This window comes from Uloborus diversus, chromosome 3, assembly GCF_026930045.1.
Source record: "Uloborus diversus isolate 005 chromosome 3, Udiv.v.3.1, whole genome shotgun sequence".
Classification (NCBI taxonomy): Eukaryota; Metazoa; Arthropoda; class Arachnida; order Araneae; family Uloboridae; genus Uloborus; species Uloborus diversus.
The window spans coordinates 127,251,692-127,271,499 of record NC_072733.1 but is presented as its reverse complement, the minus strand read 5'-3'; the positions used below and the strand labels follow the sequence as shown (position 1 = coordinate 127,271,499).

The 19,808-nt window shown below is 37.0% G+C and overlaps 1 protein-coding gene across 1 annotated transcript in view; it reads right to left on the bottom strand.

Annotated features, from left to right (window-relative positions):
* Positions 1–6,428, bottom strand: part of LOC129218936 (trafficking protein particle complex subunit 9-like) — a 215,376-nt gene extending 208,948 nt beyond the window's left edge. Inside the window, 1 exon segment of the mRNA XM_054853256.1 lies at positions 6,306–6,428. The gene's annotated coding sequence lies outside the window, so the exon portion shown is untranslated.
* Between the last annotated feature and the right edge of the window lie 13,380 nt (positions 6,429–19,808).

Sequence of the window (19,808 nt, the reverse complement as noted above, 5' to 3'; positions counted from 1 at the left end):
GGGACAGTGCCAGAGGACTGGAAACTGGCTAATCATGTTTGAATAATAGGGTAGTAATTAATACTATACATAGCACATATTTTTCCAAAAGCACAGTATTTTTTTTCCTCAAATTTCAGTCAAAAAAAAGAAAAAAAGATCAGGAAAAAGACGATAACTAGAACAATATTTGTCCTATTAAACACTTTTTTTAGCATACATTATTGGAGTGAGAGGCAAATTGATGGAAAAAACTAAACATCTCTTTTCTTCAAGGTATTTAAACTATGGTTTTGTTATTATTGCTTTTTATTTGTTATTGTTACTAACATCCCACTTTGTGCAAATTTGCTGCATTGCCTCATTTCTTACAATTTTGTTTATTTCTGTATAAATTCAAATTTTGAAAGAAAGGCAGCAATTTCCAACCCCCGAGTCATTGAATCAAGTGTTGAGGGGGGAGTTATGGCTGTATCACTCAATTATATCAATTTTCATATTTTTCAGAGAAAATATCCTTTTTTTTATTAAAAACATTTGAATTTGAGGTATTGAAAATGAGAACGTAAGTTTAAAAATTAGGCTTGTTTGTAAAGTAAAAATTTACAACAGAGTAAAAAATCTAAGTGGTAAAATATACTTTTCACAGCGAGAATTGAAAAAAAAAAAATCTATTTATCATCGCTTCAGAGCAACAGTAAGACATCTAATCCCAGAAATAACACTAGGATATCTTACTGTTGCTCTGAGGCAACGATATGTACATATAAATAATTGGTTATCATTTTCCCTTGCAATTAGAAATGGAAATTTGGTTTTAAAAACTTCATAATACGATTTCAGGATCAAAAGAACATGAACAAAACGAAGCAACTTGAATTTGCTTTATTTAATAATGACATTCCAAAAAATTTTACAGGCTGTAAAGCCTAAACCATTAGAGATTCATTGTAAATATTTTGAATATTTTCTTAAATACAGTTAAAAAAAATAGCCATGCCAAGTTCTAATACAACCAGGGGTCTGTCCAGGATTTTTCACAGGGTCCGTTTTTTGTGAAAAATCAAATAATTTTGTAAAAAATCAAATAATTTCACAAAAAAAAAAAAAAAATTAAATGAAATTTTAGAATTTAGAGATGGCACAAACTGCATCAATTAAACTTAAAGTTGAGTAATTTCCTCTTCTATGTCGAGAAAATCATTCTGGGGTGTTTTTCTGATATTTGGCAGGGGGGGGGGGGGCATCGCTCTCTCAATATCAATATTTATCTACCATTCTACATTATGTTAAATTATACTAGAAATATTTCTGTGCAGTATTTAAAATGATTGAGAGATCGCAATTGTCAAAGTGAAGGCATCAAAAGTAAAAAACGGCTTGTAAAAGAAATATTTTTGATAAAATTATTTTAAAATTGCATTTTAGAGTCCTATGATAAACATTTCATTAATATCTGTGGACACAGTTGACGCAAAAAAAAATAAATAAATAAAATAAAATAAACCATCTATTCAGCATTTTAATTTTTGACTCTAACAGAAAATGGAATTTTGCTTTAAAAACTTGAAAAGAGAGTTCTAACAGAAATAAAGAGACTTTTCATTTATTTGCATCCTAATAAAGCGAAGTTAGCTTGAAAAAAGAACAAAATATGATTCTCATATCGGATGTTAAAAGATAGCATTTTTCAAAATGTAGATATCTAAAGGAAAAAAAAAACGGTAATTAAAAGAGTTTATTTAAAGTTAATCATCCTTGTTAGCATCGAAAAATCAAAACCCATATAGTTTTCTCCCAAAATAACAATTAAACATCGCACCGCACCCGTAAAAACGCAAATATTGACAAACTGGTAAAATGATGAGAATATTTTCTAATCAAGTCATTATAAAGGTTCAACGCATATTTTTTTCCCCACCCATATTCCCCCTTTTCCCTATCCCTTTGCAGTTCTAAGTTCATTTCTTGCAGTTCTAAGTTCATTTCGCAGATATATATTATTATTGTTTATTAAATCATGAGCGGAGGGGGGGGGGAGAAAAGTGCTTACCAATGCCTTTTCAGGAAAGTTTGCAACAACACCGCTGCTAATTAGCTGTGATAAAACAAACAACCATCATATTTATTTGGCAGTAGCAATTATTTATCGCTTGCAGGGCTTGCAGGAACATCGCAAGAGTGCCGATTTTTTTTTTTCAAAATTTCCTATTTTGTATAAGCTGATCCCTCTAATTTGATTCCAAAAAAGGTTCCAAAAATTATCGGTTTATACACAGAAATATGCGTTATTTTGCTTTCAGATTTGCTCTTTCAATAAACAATTTGTGAAAGATCCGATTTTGTTAATCAGAATTTTGCGAAGGGTCCGTTTTGTTTGATCGGGATTTTGTGAAAGGTCCGTTTTGGTTGATCGGATTTTTGTGAAGGGTCCGTTAACGGACCCAAATATCCTCTGCCCAGACCCCTGACAACCCAAGACTGTGGGAGTTGGACCACAATCTTTTGACTGACTTTTGCATTTTTTCTAAAATAAATTCAAGAAATAAAAATATTATCAAAATAATTTGAATTTTGACATTTTGAGTTCAAATTATGTTTTTCACAATCGCGAGTGTGTTTGAAGGTCCTAATTTGTGTATGTAGGCGTGTGTTTCTTTGTGTTGGCATATGCAGGTGTGTGTGTGTGTAGGCGTGTATGTAGGCTTGTGTGTGCATGTAGGCGTGTGTCTTTGTGTAGGCATGTACGTGTGTGTTTGCGCACATTTGTGTGTGTATGTGTGTAGGCGTTTGTGGGTGTATGTATGTAGGCTTGTGTGTGTGCATGTATGCTACAGTGTGTAGGCATTCATGTGTGTAGGCATGCGTGTATGTACATGCATGTGTGTATGTATGCCTGTGTGTAGAATTTGGACGCAACATGGAGACGGTTTTCGCTAAAGAAGCAGTTTCGGGAGGGGCCGGTCGACGGTGGTGCTGCAGAGCGAGGCGGAGGGGGGGGGGAGTTAAAAATGAATTAGAATATTGACATCTGGAATTCAAATTATGTTTTTCGCAATCACCTTGGCGTTTGTGTCTGTGTGCAGGCATGAGTGTGTGAGTATGTGTGTGCGTGTGGGTGTGTATGTATGTGTGTGTGTGTAGGATATTGACGCAACCTGGAGATAGCTTTCGCTAGAGGAGCAGCATCGGGAGGAGCCGGTCAACGGTGGTGCTGCAGAGGGAGGCGGGGGGGGGGGGGGGGGAAATAAAATCGTAGGAACTCAAAACAGTCAAATGAGAACAGCAAGCAATGTGATTGCTCAATAATGAACAATATAAGCAGATATAAAATAGCATATGGTGAAAAAACCTTCCAACATTTTAAATAATTGAAACATTTGAAGGATGCAAAAAGATTGAAATCTCAAACAAGGCATGCAATTTTCCGTGAATCATGTGTTTGACATTGTTCGCATGTTTCCAAAACATACATTTTTGGCAGATATCAAGAAGGATGAAGATTTGAGGGGGGCAAGGGGGAAATAAAAAAAACAAGAAAACAGGGACAGTTTTTAAAAAATTAAGGACATTTTCAGAAAATTAAGGATTTTTAAAGGGTTTTTTAGGGACCTTAATTTTGCTTGATGAAATTAAGGGTTTCTAAATGGTTTTTTAAGGAAGTACGAACCCTATATTAGAAGCAGCAAAATTACTGATTTTCAAGAATGGATATCTAGAAAACCATTAGAAATGTGACATATACGTATGAAAACAATTTCACAATAAATTTAGCTAACTTTCACTTTTATTTGGACTTTTTTTTTTGCCATTTTTGAGATATAATCGAAAGCCACAAAAATTGGCTCACCCCTTCCCACCTTTAGCTCCCCTCCCCCTAAGGTCGGGGGCATTCAGTTGTTTACCTATAAATTACTTTTAACAAATTTCTTACCGAGGAAGTGCTGATTTTCAGCACTTCCTCAGTCCACTTTCGTTAAATAATGCCATGGGTATGGAGCTAATTCATACGGCACATACGTAATTCTGCAACTATTCGTCCGATTTCTCGGTAAGAGGTTGCCCATAAATGTCATTTTTTTTCCAACTTTTTTGACTCCTCTCCCACTTTCTCACAAAGTACTTTTCATAAGCATATTGGTATTAAAAAATGCTTTTGACGTCACACTCACTTTTTCCTTCCCCCTTGTCACTAAGTCAACATTTAACGAATCCCGCTTCCCAATCCCCCCTCCCATGGACGCGTTACATCATTTGTGTCATAGTAATCCCCAACTACTTCTTCATTGTCAATCAGGATTGTGGAATTCATTGAGGAAAGAGGAATCGCTCAATCCTTTCGAGTCAATTTGCTTTTTGTGAATGGCAAGTGTTTCCTTTTTCGCCATAAATGCGCATGTTTGAAATTCTATAACTTTTAATTGGTTGAATAATTTGATAATACTATTTTGTTGCATTTTAAAGGAAACTTAAAGGTCTAAAACTTCATCATTGACAATTTTCATGAATATCCTGGGAGACACTAGGAGTAAATGCTTGACAAAAAGAGAGAATTTCTCCGAAAATCATCAATTTTTCATAACATATACCTGGAAAATTATTGGAAATTTGACTAATATGTGTAGAAAGTTTTATAGGAATTTTATTCAGTTTGAATTTTTATTTTGAATGCATTTCTTCTACCGTTTCCGATATGTACTCGAAAAACCCAAAATATTCTTCCCCTCCTTCCTTCCACTTTTAGCTCACCTCTAGTCTTTTAGTATGTTTACTTACTAAATACCCCTAACAATATTCTGAAGTCAAATATTATCGCATATACCATGCAAGCCACAATGTGTTCATTGACTGCACTATACCAGGGAAAAGAGCAAGCTCTCTTCCAAAAGTTTTTTGAAAATTGAAGAACCTAAAATGAAATTTTAAACTTTTTTGGTGATGACGTTGCGAGATTCTGAGCTGTTGTGCTGTGGGTCGAGTGTTGTTACGCCTAAGGTTTTGACTGCATCTGCTGCAGTCATTTTCAGCGTTTACGTGTTCAAAGCTTCCAGGAAAGCAGCTGATGCAGTTTTCGAAGTTTTGTCGGTATTTATGAGGGAAGAGCTAGCTCTCCCTTCAATTTGGGCCAGGATTGGCCGATGACCGTTCATCCTTGTTTCTGGTTGGCTGAAACTTAAGCTCTCTTCATTCTGGTTGGGGATTGGCTGCTGGACGTACGTCGCTGCTTCTGGTTGGCTAAAAATTCAACACTTTGAAATCTGCATCAGTTGCTAGGAAGTCGCGTCCCTGGAAGGTTTGACCACGTAAACACTGAAGATGACTGCCGCAGATTAGTCGAAACGTTTGGGGTAACAACATTCAGACCACGGCACAACAGATAGGATTCTCGCAAAATTATTGACACCAGCTGTGAAAGCCTTCATTCTTAATAATCTTCGTGACTTGGAGGGGGGGGGGGGGGAGATGAGAGTCTGCGACTCTCCTCTTGAAAAGAGAGTAGTTGCTCCCCCCCCCCCCTAAACTGACTACCTCCCAAGCTCAACAGTGGATTTTAAGATTTTTTGGTTGTTTTCTTTCAAAATCCCTTTAAAAAAATAGATTTTTATCGAATGCAAAATCTTTTTCTTCAGTTTGTGAGCTTTCCACGGGTCAGGAAAAATCTGCTTGACTGCTGTATTTGGCCGCAAGTTGTAAGTTGGAGACCCCTAGTCTATATTATCTGAGTTTGGCAGAGATGCAGTTAATTGGAGGCTGGTTAATCCAGGATCGACTGCGCTACGACTTTAAAATAATAGCCACCTTTTAACTTTGTTTTAATGCCAACAAAAAATATAGAAAAACAACTTGTTGCAACTGAATTAATTTTTTTACAGCTCAACGACAATTTTTAAATATTTATTATTGATGTACCGTTAATATGAAGTAGTTTGTTTCCGTTTAAAATATTTTTAGTGACCCATGCATTTTCTGTTCGCTATTTTAATGTTTTTTAAAACTCTGGAAAACTTTCATTCTGTGTGAGACTCAGTAGACGAACTTGAGCATCGAAAGCCGTACAAGTGAAATGATCACATTTAAATTAAGCGAATTCATTTTACCTGGACGAACACATAATTAATGAAGAGGTGCGAAAAGAACGTAAATTATTAGCAATTTATAAATAATTAGCTCAAAATTGAACGCAGAGGTGCAAATCATACAAGAAAATGTATCAAACTAGAGAAATACGATACACATATAATTATAGACTCAGCAAAATGCATGTCGCAATTGAATTATTGGACAGCTAAAATTTTGTAAGTCAAAAATGAAAGAATAACACATACTGAGAATTCCGGAGAGTGTTTTCATAAAAGTTTTAAGACATTATGATATTGATTTTTGACGCACATAATTACATTTTGACTAGAATTTGGATGAAATCACATAAAAACAACCGCCAAGCGCAGTTAAAGTTTACACAACAGATGACCGCCCCATTACATTACCGTAGCCTACGAGGATGCAACGCTTCTCTGTTTGAGGAGCCTGTCATTTTCGACCGATTTCCGAAGCTGAAAGGGGACCAGAAATATAGTTCAGTTTGAGCCGATAGATAGAGCTTTTAGCGTTGCCAACAAACCGCACGATTGCATATGTTTGCGTGCTAAAAAGCGGTTTTGCTTTCGCTTTGAATAGCCAATAATTGATAAAATTGAAGATGAAAGGAAATATTGTCGGATACTTTAAAGTTCAGCTTCTAAGGTACTTCAGTGAAAGAAAGTCCCTCCAAATAATGTTCATAATAAGTTTTAAATAGTGCTTTTAAGGAAATGTTTTATCGGACCCAACCCCGTTTCACATTTTTAAATTACGTAAAATAAAAAACATATTTTAAATCGAATTGCATTATTACTATGGACGTATCTAGAGGGCGGCAAGGGAGGGCAGCCGTCCCTTTAAATTGGGAAAACATATTTTAAAATAAAGCATGAAATTTCAAAAAATTGATAATTAATATTTGTTTCAATTTCTCAATTTATTGATAATTTGGCTCTAGTGACCTGACTTTTAAAGTATAAATTTTTTCTTTGGGAGCTAAAGCGAATATAGATAATTTCAACTGCGTATTTTAGTCATATAAATTGTAATTGGCATTCGGGGGGGGGGGGGGGTAATTATTTTTTATTTATTTATTACTCTATTTTATTTTTTTAATTTATTTTATTTTATGGTTTACATTTTATTTCATTTAACTTTTTAGTTTGCGTGTGTGTGCGGGTATATGGGGTATGTCATTGGCACTTTTCGAATAAAGTAATAATTATAATAATAATTAAAAATAAATAAGTAAGTAAATAAAAATATTCAAATAAATAAATCTTTACTAATAATAAAGCTGAAAGTCTCTGTTCGGAGGATGTCAGGATATCTGTAGGATGTTTGGATGTCTGGATCTCTGTGACGCGCATAGCGCCTAGACCGTTTGGCCGATTTTCATGAAATTTGTCACAAAGTTAGTTTGTAGCATGGGAGTGTGCACCTCGAAGCAATTTTTCGAAAATTCGATTTTGTTCTATTTCTATTCCAATTTTAAGCACATTTTTCACAGAAATTTAATAAAATGGGAAAGAATTTGTTCTGAAAATTATCTTTCTTTATCTTTTTTTTCTTTACTTCTTTATCTTTATTCTTTTCTTTTCTTTTTAAATAACAAACCTGAAAGTCTCTCTGTATGGATGTTTGGATCTCTGTGACGCGCATAGCGCCTAGACCGTTCGTACGATTTTCATGAAATTTGGCACAAAGTTAGTTTGTATCATGAGGGTGTGCACCTCGAAGCGATTTTTCGAAAATTCGATTTTGTTCTTTTTCTATTCCAATTTTAAGCCCATTTTTCACAGAAATTTAATAAAATGGGAAAGAATTTGTTCTGAAAATTATCTTTCTTTATCTTTCTTTTCTTCACTTCTTTATCTTTCTTCTTTTCTTTTCTTTTTAAATAAGAAACCTGAAAGTCTCTCTGTATGGATGTTTGGATCTCTGTGACGCGCATAGTGCCTAGACCGTTCGGCCGATTTTCATGAAATTTGGCACAAAGTTAGTTTGTAGCATGGGGGTGTTCACCTCGAAGCGATTTTTCGAAAATTCGATTTTGTTCTTTTTCTATTCCAATTTTAAGCCCATTTTTCACAGAAATTTAATAAAATGGTAAAGAATTTGTTCTGAAAATTATCTTTCTTTTCTTTACTTCTTTATCTTTCTTCTTTTATTTCCTTTTTAAATAACAAACCTGAAAGTCTCTCTGTATGGATGTTTGGATCTCTGTGACGCGCATAGTGCCTAGACCGTTCGGCCGATTTTCATGAAATTTGGCACAAAGTTAGTTTGTAGCATGGGGGTATGCACCTCGAAGCGATTTTTTGAAAATTCGTTTTTGTTCTTTTTCTGATCGAATTTTAAGAACAAAAATATCATAAGATGGACGAGTAAATTACGAAATTATCATAACGTGGAACCGTAACATGGGCACAAGCCAATTAGCGAGATGCGAAATTATCATAACGTGGAACCGTAACATGGGTGCAAGCCAATTGGCGAGAAAATTCACCATACATATTATTTGTAAATATACAGGCGAACCAAAAGACCTTTTAATTTTTCTATTACGGGCAAAGCCGCGTGCGGGTACCACTAGTAAATAAATAAACAGAAAAAAACATGAGCTACAAAAAAGAAACAGAGAGTCGAGATTTTTTTTCAGTAACGGGGGGGGGGGGGAGGGCACCCCTGATTGGCTTGGATTCTCAGTAAAAAATGGAAATTTTTTGATTATCTAGATAGGTCCGCTGTTTCAGAGGGTAGGAGAAACTGAAAATCAACTATAAAATCTCTTTACTAAATTAGCTGGATTATCGTCCCCCTCCTGCTCCCCCCTTAAAATTTAATGTTTTTAAAGAGGTGCAAATATTTTTTATTTTAAATACATTTTAATTTTTGGAGCTTAAAGGAAAGCCTATGCCAAAGCATAAGATGTGATGTTATTTAGCAATTTTATTCAGTAGATATACATGGCCACAGGGATCCCAACGCCCCCCCCCCCCTACAGGACTGATGAAATTAGCTTCCCTATAAAAATTATCCTCCTTCAAAATTAGAATGGCGGAACTGGCACCATGAGTGCCCCTTCATAGGCACTTCTGACACAAATAGACCGCACCGCTGTTTCTTTCTTTTTGGAGTGTGTGTGTGTGGGGGGGGGGGTAATATTAGAAGGTTTTCAATCTTATTTTATTGCTACTACTAAGCCCATCCGCCCTATACAGACCTCTCAACTGCTATGAAACACTCCCAAAGAACGAAGCTGTCCAAACCCTCTAAAATGACCCTCCTAAAGCAAGAGGGTTATTAACGCTGACTGCCTCATTGATCCTATTTTTTTTTCCGGAGGAGGGGATGTGGGTAATTTTTGAAGGCTTTTTATAGTGCAATCTCAGTTATGAGCCCCAGTAGGTTCAACTAACATATTCCACACTATATATATCCCGCACTATCCAAAAATTTTATCCTTTTTAAACAGTGCAAGATGAGCGGCTCTGATAAAAAGATGTATGACCTTGAGATAGTTCATTTCTGTGTGGAAAAAGATAGGAGTGCCATAATGGGGACTCCTGGAAAAAATTGCTCGGGAGGAGGGGGGGTTTAAATTTTTAAAAATCTCATTTTTTTGGGGGGGGGGGCTTATTACCGGGTCGTGCTCCATAGCATTTGAGAGTCATCCTGGGGAAATACTTCTGATTTGGGTGCACACGGGGTACAAGTGCAGTCTTTTCCCCTGAAATTGACAGGGGGTAATTTGGGTAGTCTTGTCATTAGGGGCCGCTCCATAGCATTCGAATGGGCGATTCAATACATAGCGCATGATCTCAGTGGCGGATCCAGACGATCCTGTTGGAGGGGCGAATGAGTCATGCATTATAGAGGGGGGAATCGATTTACGAAAATAAAAATTTCCCAAACTTTATTAACTGAAGCATGACATGTTTTTTCTTTTTTTTTTTTATTTCAAAATATGTAATGATTCAAAGGGTTTGAAGAAAGTTGTAAGTGTTTCAAGCACGAAGAATAAAAAACTGAAAGAAGAAAAAAGAAAGATTTCTCCTACAAATATTCTAGATCCTGGTCTGGATCAGGATCCATTATCCAAATTAAACCTTTTAACTCTTAGTTTGTTTGAGGACTCGTGAAGTATTTTCAGTAGCCATTTAGATCCTCAATTGTACTTTTTTTCCTTATGAACGAAAGGTTGCAGTGTCAAGATGACTACTTTTTACCAGTCTTCGTACCGAACACAATGAAATACAAATATTGCATTTGTAAATAAAATTTGAAGATAGTATTGGATTTTTTTGTTTGAGCTGTTTAACATTCGCACATAAGTAGGAGAGTAGTAGGAGAGTTGTCGGGCATTCCCTATAATATTTTGTTAGGAACGCATTTTTAGACTATTTGTTGGTTAATAGGAAGATTATTTCAGTATAAATGTGAATATGTGTTTGACATCTCATTACGTCAGAATATATGTTGTTTTACTTTTCCTGCAGAAAATTTAACAACTTTCAAGCTTTTTTTTTTTTTTTTGGTTTTGCTTATGCCCCCTTTTAGAATTATCATGTTCCCGGAAGGAAGGACGCACCCCATATCTTATTGACTTTTTTTGCTCAAACGTTATTTACAGGCGTTTTGTTGAAGTTTACAAATCGAAAAAGGAGCTATTTTATAGTCCTCATTAATCACTGTTCTTATGGTTTTACTTTTACACTGTTTCGATTCATTAGGGTTCTTTGTGAAACATTTAGCGTAAACAAAAAATCTGAAAAGAAAACCTGAAATTTATTCAAAACTATTATTCTTTTAAAAACATAGATAAATCCGCTGTACTACGAATAAATTAAAAAAAAAAAGATTGCAAAAACTTTGTTTGAAACAAATTAAATTTTTGTTTTCGAATGCTTTGCTAATTCTAAAATTTATTCTGAATATTTAATTTTATTCTTCAATGAATTATGAAATCAGCATGTTTTAAGTCCGAATAATACGTTTCCTGATAATTTCATTGCCGTATCGATAAGGGGGGGGGGGGAGGGGGAGAGTGATCTGTAATTTACTTTATCAACCCTGTGTCTGCTTTTGATTTTCAGAATGATAATGTTAATGTTGCATTTAGCGCGAAAACAAAATGTTAATGAACTTACTGCATATCCTTCTTGCATAAAAAGGAGACTGTGAGAGCATTTTAATAAATAAAATTTAGAAAACAAACAACGAACATAATGATTAACAAAATTTCAAGTTGCAGTACATAAAGGAAGTTATGCTGCCCACTGCCAATAAGTTTTGAGCAGAGACAATGAGCAGCCCTGGGTGCACAGTGCCCGATTAAGTTATCTGGAACCTAGGTCAAACGCTCTTTCGAGGCCCTTTTGTATTTAAGTTTAAACCTCGCAATTTTTGTCGTTGGCTGAAACAGTTTAAGGCATTTGGAGGCCCCTAAAAAGTGTGGGCTTTATAGTTAGTCAGTCTATTCAGTAATCAGGCTCTGCGTGCGACCGGCATGTTAGCATGTGCCCTTTGGTATAAAAAGGTTGGGGACCGCTGGTATCAGAGCCCGATCATTCTGATATTGGACATATGGCACATTTCTGTTTCAGGGCCCCCTAGAGCCAGGGGCGGACTGGCCGCCGGCCCACCGGCCCCAGGGCCGATGCGCCCTCCGGCCTGTGCGCCCTCAAAGTATGCACGTTTTTTTTTTTTTTTTTAAAGCTACGTCTAAAAGTTTGCAGAACCCCCCCCCCCCCCCCCCCACCCTTCCCCGGCATGTCCGTCTTCGACCTTTTTTTACGATTGAGGCAAAAGCAATCTATGAAACAACCTATGAACAATTCCATGTCTGAAAAATCGCCTTCTTGACTAGTGGCGGATTTACAAGGGGGGCGGTGGGGGCGACCGCCCCCTCCGTGACCGTCGTTTTCTAAAACTAATAATATAGAATTGAAGGAATTATTAGCAATCGCTGCTAATTTTTATCCAGTACATTCCACAAATTTGCTTTAAATTAAAAGTAGACAGTTAGTGTAGTCGAGGATGAACAGCGTTACCCACTTTTTTTGTTTGAACCTAAGCTTGCCCCTCCCTCCTTTTTTTATTATATTTCTATTTCTTTTTATATTTCTCGATGTGTCTTCCAACCAATTTTCAATCATGATTTGAATTTTTGTAGTTAAAATTTGAAAAAAAAAAAAAGAATATATTGTACTTTCTAATATCCCAATTATTCAGTACTGTCGGCCCCGCTGTCGAATATCTTCGGTTCTAAGAATTTTATTCGATAAAGCGGGGTATTTATGATTAAGGGGGGAAATGTTCTTTACCTTTCTAAATTGATAACATTTGTCTTAAACATAACAATAATAAATCAATAGCTATATAAAGGGAATATTTAATGTTTTTGGTAAAACGTTTTTGAAATAAGATAAATAAAGGACAAAATAGTTTCATAATTAATCTCAAGTCCGTATGAGAAAAAAAAAGTAACTAACAACTTGGGTTATGAAAATTTTGGCATCTTTTCTCACTTCATTATTTTTTGAATTAAGTCCATAATAGTGGATAGCTTGTTCAAGATCTTTTGGGAACGCATTTTCTGACTCTTTTTCCCCTACTCGTCGTCTACCGTGCTTTGCATTTAATTTTCATTAATCTTAATTGTTGTTGAAAATGTGTATTTTTTTTTTTTTTTTTTTGTTATTCACTTTAATTCTCGAATGCGCTTCTTTTTTTTTTTTTTTGTAATGACAAAGACAAAAGAAATTTGATAGAATGGTGGACAATGTTTCTTCGATGTAATATGCAAGTTGTTTTTCTCGCCCGTTTTGTCGGCGAAAACTGTTGCTTCATATTTTTAAGTCAATAATTTTCCTTACTTAATTTATTTCTAATTTATTTTTTAAAAATGTCAGCAAGAATATTTTCGAAAGCTGATCAATATTATTCGATAATCCGGTGAAAATATTCGATTAAGCGGGGATCTTTAACATTGCGTCTATGGGGAAATATTCGATTCCGGAAGGTTTTATTCGAAAAGCGGCGTATTCGTTTATCCGTTTCCCGATTAAGTGGAGCTGACAGCATTAAGAGATTAATTTCACCCCATTAAAAGTATTTATTGACGATAAAAAAGTACGTGTTTAATATTCCTAAGTGTTCTGTCGATGTGCAAAGTTTTAATTCAAATCGGCATGCGACACTAGGTCAATGTTACTTGTCAGCTTATTTCGTCGTTCATAGAATCCCTCATTTCGGGGGCAGGAGCCTCTAACTGCGCCCTTATGTGTATGGGCCCCTTTAGTTACAATAAAAGAAATTAGTGGGGAAGATAACTCTGCCCACGACATTTCCTTTCTCTGGCATAGGCAGGATTCTGCTTCGGAAGGGCCCAAATGTTTGCATTAAAAGCACTACCAGATTATCCATTTTTCATTAAATATGTTGAGCTATGCCATGAACATTTAAACTTTTACCAAATCATCAATAAATTGAGAAATTAAAGCAAACGTCAATTAATCAATTTCTTTAAATTCCATACTTCCATACTTATTTTTTTTTTCTTTTTAATATTTTCCAATTTAAGGGTGGGTTCATCTGCTCTTCCTTGCTCCCTCCCCCCTCTTGGCATGCCCGTGGTAAAAATGCAGTTCGATTTAAAATTATGTTTTTTATTCTAAGTAATTTAAAATATGTCACATATGGTTGGATCCGGTAAAACATTTCGTTTAAAACTTCTTTTATCTTCTCGGTGCATTTACCAAATGGCAATGGCATTGTTTTTGCTAAATGTATTTTTGAGCTGTTAAGAGGACTCATCCGACAGAAATTTTCTAGCTTTCGGGAAGAGAGAGAGAGAGAGAGCTGCAGTGTTTTTCTACCCTCTCTAAGCGGATCTGCTGACAGGTTTTGGATGAATTCTTCCCCCTCTAAACGACTGGTCTATCTACCCCCTGTAAGAGTAAGGGCACCCCCCCCCTAAATATCACAAAGATCCTCCCCCCCAAAAGCAAGAGCCCCTTCCCAAATGAGAAAAATATCTATCAGAGCACCCCCCGTAAAAATTTTAATGGTGCAGTCTGCGCCTTGACCCCCCTTTTCTAGGTGGGCACCCCTGGGGGTAAACTTTCTCAAATGCCTTTCGAAAAAATTCTTACATGTAAAATAAGTTTATACTAAATAATGAAAGCAAACTATACGAAGTCGTAGCAGAAAAATGAATTGCAGTTCAAAGTCAATATAAGTTTCAGGACTTCATTTTATTGGTCATCATGGACGCAGCTAGATGGGGTAAGGGCAAGGGAAGGGAGGGCAGCTGCCCCCCCCCTCCCATCCAAAATAAAAATTGTTTAAGGCTACAATAGAGTTTTAAAATGAGATAAATCGACCAAAATTTGGATTTTTCATTTTTTTCCTTACATTAATCTGTGTTACCAAATGGCAATGGCATTGTTTTTGCTAAATGAATTTTTGAGCTGTTAAGAGGACTCATCCGACAGAAATTTTCTAGCTTTCGGGAAGAGTGAGAGAGAGAGAGCTGCAGTGTTTTTCTACCCTCTCTAAGCGGATCTGCTGACAGGTTTTGGATGAATTCTTCCCCCTCTAAACGACTGTCCATCTACCCCCTGTAAGAGTAAGGGCACCCCCCCCCAAATATCACAAAGATCCTCCCCCCCCCCAAAAGCAAGAGCCCCTTCCCAAATGAGAAAAATATCTATCAGAGCACCCCCCGTAAAAATTTGAACTGTGGCACTAGCGCAGCCAGAAATACCTTCTAGAGGGTTTTTTTTTTGATCAAAATACTTTCTGGAGGGTTTTTTTTAAATGACTATCTGAAAAGGCATAAGCAAGTTCTTGTATTTTATGGCTCTGATAAAAAGACGCATGACCTTAGAGAGTTCATTTCTGTGTGGAAAGAAAATAGGAGTCGTGGAGAATGGGGACTCCGGGCAGAGACTGCGCCATTGGTATAAAAAGGGGGAGGGGATTTTAGGAGATTTTAAAATCGTATTTGGGGAGGGGGAGTCTCGTTAACGGGGCGTCCTTTTTGCATTTGAAGGTGCGTGCCTTCCTCCTAAGGGGGGGGGGATATTTCTCGTTTGGGTGCAAACGGGGGTAAAAGGGTAGTCTTTTACTTAAATTAATAGGGGGTAATTTTAGAGTTTTTTCATTTTGAGGAGTCTTGTCATTGGAGGGCGCTCCTTAGCGTCCGAAGGAGAGATGACACACCCTTTCATTGCACAGAGCTCCCTCCACCCCCCCCCCCCAAAGGGGACTGCATGAAACAAGATCGAAAACCTTCTTCAATTACTCCCCCCTGAAAATTTCAATGTTCTAGGTGCTACACCTACCCCCTTTCCTCACTAGGCACCCAGACGTAACTATCTGAAAAATCATAAGCAAAATCTTGTATTTTATGGCTCTGATAAAAAGATGCATGACCTTGAGAGAATTCATTTCAGTGTGAAACAAAGCAGACAGCGTAACTCAAAGCGGGGCGGGATGAATCCGGGTTAAGACAGAATCATTAAATCATGTGCCATGAGGTCAAATAAAATTCTTAAACTACCTCCTAAAAATTTCAGCACTGTCTGCACCAGGACCCCCCTCCCCCCCCCCCCTCACCCGCCTGTTTCCTTCTACATTGAAATCAATTCTCTAAAGGTCATACATATTTTTTATCACAGTCTTACAATTATGCCCCTTCGGATTGCTATATACGTCAGGAGTGACCACAGGGGGGGGGGGGTCATAACGTAGCCTGTACCATCAACAATTTCTGGGGGGGGGGAAAGGTTTTTGATCTCATTTTGTTGAATCTCACAGTTGTAAGAAAATGCCATCTAAATGGGGCCGGGGGGAATCAAAAGTTTTAAAAGTTTTTTTGTTTTAATTTATTTATTTTTGATTAAAATTTTTTTTTGAAAACTGTTTATACTTTTTTTATTTAGTTAGTTTGTGTGTCTGTGTATGTCATTTGCGTAGCACAGAACTTTTCTAATAAAATAATAATAATAATTAAAAATAAATAATCATAAAATATTTTTTTAAAACAAATTTATTTAAAAAAAAGAGCAAAAATACGAAAGGAAAAAGGGTCGAGAAATTTTTTTAGGGGAGGGGGTGATTTTTGTTAGTAAGCTTGGGGGGAGGGACACCCCTGGATTTCATATGTTTAACGAAAACTGCTTTCAGAAAGTTGGGTTTTAGCATCTAATGAAACAAAAAAAAAAAAAAAAAGTATTAAAAGTAAAAAAATGCATTTGGCAAAAACAAAATGTTATCTGGTAAATGCACCGAGAAGAGTAAAAGAAGTTTTTAACGAAAATTTACGAAAAACAAGGACATTCTTTGTGTTTGAAATTATTACTTTAATTCTCTGACCGGAATTTATCTCATTTTCGAGGCTTGTTTTCCTCGCGCTATTGCGACTCAAAGGATAATATTTTTCATTTCCAGGTGTTAAGGGAGAGTATTCTGGGTTGCCTTAGATGCTTGAAAGTTGAAAATTTGAAAAAGTATGCATATTACAGCAAGATATCTAATAAGTTTGACAGTCCAAAACACATTGTGTTTGCCTGTCAGAGAGCTTTGTTGGCCTCGCTATAGGCGCCATCTAGGGGCGAAATTCCCTGCCCCTGTCCCTTCTTTCGAAGGGAAAATAACAGGCTCTTCAAGCAACAGCACAGATTCTCGTAGGCTACTACATTACATCCGTGCTCCATGCTGACAATCTTGACATCAAAACCTCAAGGTAATGGCTATTTAAACTAGACGACGCTGCTTTCTGGACGAACTGTTGCTTAGGAAATAAGTTTTTCGCTCAATAAAAATCGACCGAAAGCGGAATAACAATATTAAAGGTAACGTTTTTTACACGTTGACACGCCCTTCACCAAAGCACCCCCACCAGAAAAGGGGAGAAAGTTTTTTGTTCAGTAATTTTAAAAAAAACTCCTCCTCGGGGAGCCATAAAACCTCTAACCTCTACAGAGACGCGCCGCCAAAATTTTGCAATAACGTCGCAAATAATTGATTACATAAATAATAAAACCTTTCCATGTTTCGCGGCGCCCCTAGATGGCAAAATCTTGTGTTAGAGAATCGGCTCCTGTATTTAAAAGAATGTTCACAGGTAAAACTATACTACTGTGAGCGCTTTTGGACGTAATGTATTAGGTGCGTGTTTTAGTAAGGTTCCATGTGCCTTACTAAAACACGCACATTCCCAAAATGTGCACCTTCGAGAAGCCATGAAGCCTCCACGGGCGCGAAATGGGAAGATTGGGCGCCGGGAACTTTGGGCGCCGAGCATCTTGGGCGCCGGGAGCTTTGGGCGCCGAGCACTTTGGGCGCCGGGAGCTTTGGGCGCCGAGCACTTTGGGCGCCGGGAACGTTGGGCGACGAGCATTTTGGGCGCCGGGAACTTTGGGCGAAGAGCATTTTGGGCGCCGAGAACTTTGGGCGCCGAGCATATTGTGCCCAATATTCACGGAGCCTAAAATGCTCGGCGCCCAATGTTCCCGGCGGCGAATTTTGAAACGCTCTCAATGCTTACGTTACGGTAGCTACCGGTTAGTTAACCACGTGACAGCTAATGATCCCGTGCTCCAATCAACTGCTTAGAATGGTAACCGATTGATCATAGAACGCTGCGATTAGTAACCAGTCGACCGGTGAGGTTCGTCGAACGCAAGGAATGCTTGCGTTGGACGAGCTCAACTGGTAGTACCGGTTAATGGATCACGTGACATCTAATGATCACGTGCTTCATATTAATACGGTAACCGGTTGATGATAGTACGCAGCGGTTAGCAACCGGTTACTCAGTGGTCGACCAGTTAGGATCGTCGAACAAAACCAATTACAGTACATTGGCGAAATGAGAAATAAAAACGAGCGCGTTCTATTAAACAGCATGGTAACCTGGATACATTAAAGCAACCCCGAGTAAAATGTAAACAGAGCCGCCCCTTTAAATTGTGAGATAGAAATTGCAATGCGAAATAATGCTGTTTAAAGTTTTAGTTCGTTTTAATTTCACGATTTACTGTTTTTTGTGTTGTGAAACATTTCCGTTTTCGTAGGGTTTCTTCTGAATCTTAATTTACGTATGTATTGTTGTTATGTTTGGAAAATTCTCCTTTCTGTAAACATTCGCAATAAACTCACATTGAAAGAGACGCAGAACAGATTTTAACATAGTAGATAATACATGCTGTTTCAAAATGAGTTTGACTGTTGATTTTTTTTTTATATTCTTGAGAATAGTAACTGAAATACGATCTGAGTGTGCTTCTCTTATGTTGTTGATGTTTTAATTTATTGGCTTTCTCTGAACAATATGTTGAAGATTTTGATTAGTTCATAAAGTTTTTTAACATTAAAAATGTCATGAGAAAATCTGTAAAAAATACTACCATTTAATGATCTCAGAAATACATTTTATCTCAGGAAAGAACATAATCCTTTTCATTTAATTTGTAATTTCACCTTTATCTGTCTCAGTTTTTAGTTTTATAAAAAAAATAAAAAGGGGAAAGGATGGGTATGAAGATGTTGAGTCACTGATCCTATGCTCTGTGGGGCTCGTGAGAATTCGAGCGACCAGTGTCAGCCTTTGCACACTCCCCCCCCCCATTTCCTAGAAAAAATTGAAATGACACGTTTGGCTATCACCAACTACTCGCAATCAGTAGTCATTGGCCCCAGGAACTGTAAGCTGTTCCATTTCGATTGTTTTATGCTCCGAGCTTGTGTCACTCCTTAACTGTACCAAATCATTATAGTCTAATAGGTGTGAGTTCATTTATATGCTAATGATAATAATATATTGAGAGCTCTAAAAAATTTTTTTTTTGGCCTTGTTAGTTTTGCCTGAATGAACTGAACAAATGAACTAACAATTTGCAGATTGCACCAAAATCTTTATTATATTAAAATGTTCCCTATCAAAGGAGTTTACCGCAAATATTGTATAATTGACTTTGAATTCATAGCACCTGGATATTTAAGTTAGAGGGGGGAGGGGAGCCATAGTGAGTGCCCTTGGCTAGTGCATTCTTGCACCCTTTGAACTTGTTCGTTTCCATTTTTTCCCCTTACATTCATGGCATTTGAAGCAATCCGGAAAACTTGCAGAAGGGGTTGCTATTCATATTGTATTGTAATTAACTCTGTATTTGGAGCACTTCAGAAGTGATTGGTAGTCGGGGGAAAGGGGGGGGGGAAGCTCTTGAGCCAAAGTAAGCACCCTACAACTTGTGAGCCACCCATGTTTTTCTTTTTTAGGTTCAAAGCAATCCATATAAGTTTGCAGAAGGAGCTTGCAGTTAATTTTTCTTGCATTATAACTAATTTTGAATTCATGGCACTGTGGAAGTGGAAGGAAAATTGGGGGAAGGGCCAGATCTGAAGCCTAAGTGAGCGCAAGATATGGCACGCTTCTCCATGACATTCAATCGTCTTCTCAACTTCATACTTTGTGCAGAATAGGGAGCTGAATAAGATTCAGTGCAAAGGGTTGTGAGAGCCCATGGTGCCCATACCAGTCCTTATGCTCTTATGAATGCAGAACCTTTCAACAGAAGACATTTTGACAAAACCTTATTCTTTTCAAAGTCAAAGAGTCGGAGTCATTTTTCCTCCAACTCCTCAGCCTTGGTTACCACCTGCTTTCTCGACACTAACTGGCTTATTAGTAATGGCAGATTAAATCAATTAAATTACCTGTCTTATTGGTAAAC